Raw genomic sequence first — 2704 nt, 5'->3', positions numbered from 1 at the left:
GGCTCCCCGCTTCGTACCTCGATACTCAGCACTGGAGATGTTCATTTGTAGAGATCCAGATGTATCTTCCTGCGTCTCAGGCTGATTCCGTGGATATTCCTGCTGGTCTGGTACCTATCCAGCTCAACTCAGGGGACCGGCTGAAAAAGGGGTCCCCTACTCCTCCGCCATCTTAACCTCCTCTCCCCTGAAAGACGAATTCTTATTCATATCCCTGCCATAGTTTCTTTTTTAACGATTTTATTCATTTGACAGAGATAGAGACAGCCAGTGAGAGAGGGAACACAAGCAGAGGGAGTGGGAGAGGAAGAAGCAGGCTCATAGCAGAGGAGCCCCATGCGGGGCTCAATCCCAGGACCCTGGGATCAGGCCCGGAACCGAAGGCAGATGCTTAACGACTGAGCCACCCAGGCACCCCCATATCACTGCCATATTGATATCACACATACTTAAAATAATTTTCATGCTAGCAATATCTGTGCATTCATCCAGTGGCAATGAAATATACTTTGCCAGCTTTAGTTGTTCTGTGAGTTGGCTTCTGTCTCCCTAACTACTCCCTTGTACATGTGATGCGATGTGGTCCTTGTAAAATGGGCAGCCTGCCTGGCACGGACTCCCATGAACAGCAGTGCAGGGTGGATTCCTCACTTAGATCTCTTGGGAATAAATCGTCATGTTTGCAGAGTGGACTTGCTCTTTCTGTCTGCAGGTCGTATCTCGACAACTGCTCCCACATGTCCAGTTCCAATGTATCCACACATACTCCACAAGGGAAAGGCTGGACATGAGAAGTGACGGGGCCATTCTAGAATATTAAAACATTACTATAAGGATTACTGTACTATAAGGAGATAACTATACTATAAGGATATTTTTTTCGGTTTTATTTTTGGAGAACCTGTTAAGTTTGTTCTGTGACAGCATAAACACAACAGAACTCATTTGAGTTAGGTCTAAAAACAAATATGAAGTGTGGGGGACATATTTTGAAATATCTGGTATTACCACATCCTCTTATACCCCAATAAGTGGAAGCCTGGTCATTTTCGAGAAAGGGGAGAGTTGTGAAACTACTAATGTGTATTATAAGTTTCCACTAGCTACCAGATGTCAGTCCAGCGGGCATCTGAGAGAGCCAGAGTGTGTCCTCAAGCTGACTCTGCAAGCCACGCGCCCTTGAGCAATGTTGCGTCATTCTCCCGAGCTCAGGCACCCTGCTGGTGCTCCATGCTTGCTGCTCTAGTCTTCACACCACCTCCTGGGAGAAGGTCTACGATTTGTCATTGTAGAAGGAAAAACACTGGGTCAGAAGAGTAAGACCCTTGCTCCAGTCTGGGTAGTAGTGGAACCTATTCAACCCCATGTCTGCCCGATTCAACAACACAGGCTCTTCCCACCATGCTGTTTGGTCTGTATGTCAGGCTAAGGGGCAGAAACAATGCTAAGTAATGAGCACTGTCCATGTCTAGGAGGAAGTTGGGCTTGTTATTTGTGGAGCGTGAAGCACGTCTCCATCTGAGTGTGCTGCGCTCCAGACAGGGGTTCTGCAGATACCTCCCTGCTCAGTGTCTTCCTTTCCTGGGATCTGAGTGCGTCAGGCATGGAAACCTTGGGGGACCAGGGCGTCAGCAGAGATGACTGCAGACCTCTGCTAATCCCTTATAGCTGTGACTCGCAGGTTCTCAATCCCACCAGGGAAGCAGAGTCCGTGCCCCCCCTGATGGCCAGAGAAGAGACCCATAAATCCTTCACACCCACACCTGCTGTCCCTCAGACTTGCCCCGGGAGCACCTTCAGAGTCTGCAGGTCACCAGTGCACTGAGTACCAAATGGCAAAGTGGGAGCAACAGGGACTGGAGCAGCCCTGGATAGATGGAGGCTGGATACCCCTTCCTCATCTTTAATCCCACCTCCCCAGCAGAGAGGTGAGAGCTCTGACCCATTGGAGCAGGAATTCCTCAGCCTAGATCAGTCACCCCCAAGACAGGGTCCTGGGACTCCTGAGAAGCTCTTCTCCCTGTGCCCTACCTGGATGTATGCCATAGTGAGCCAAGCACTGAACGTCCTGCTAGAGGTGCCAATCCCCATGGGGTGGTCCAGTAAGCCTCTTTGTCCTGTTGGAAACGTTTTGCTTACACCCTTTTTCAGAGAATGACTTTGGGGTGCTATGGAGAGCATAGGTGGAGACCAGCATGGCTGGTAAGTTTGAGAAGTGGGGTGAAGTGTCACCACTCGTTTGTCCCTGTTTTTGGGTCAGAACAATGTGGAAGGTTCAGGTTGGGGACCAGGAGCAGGGATTAAAAGACAATACCCCCACGTTCTCTATTTTATTTGGAAGCAATGTTGTTTTTAATCCCCTTTTCTTGGCTCTGTTGTCATGGGATATTTGTTCTTTTGTCTAATCAATTCTAATCTGATACTTTCAGCCTGACATTTAGCCACTGGTTTTTTTACACATTCAGGACCACCGTGTTTCAATATTCTTTAGTTCAGCTCCTATCTCATCTTTTTTGTTTTGAATATGTATTAAAGCTGGCTTGATCAGGTTAGGAAATTGAGAGCTCGGGGTGCAGTGGAAAGGAACTCATTAGGAATGGGCTCAAGGAATAATACCAGTGTGAAAATCATAATTACAATTCTATTTAATATGCGTTGGGTATTTGCAATATTTCAAGCAATATTGCTTTATTCATTTTTTTAT

The sequence above is a fragment of the Ailuropoda melanoleuca genome, chromosome 8, assembly GCF_002007445.2.
Source record: "Ailuropoda melanoleuca isolate Jingjing chromosome 8, ASM200744v2, whole genome shotgun sequence".
Classification (NCBI taxonomy): domain Eukaryota; kingdom Metazoa; phylum Chordata; class Mammalia; order Carnivora; family Ursidae; genus Ailuropoda; species Ailuropoda melanoleuca.
Note: the sequence above shows the minus strand (reverse complement) of the source record.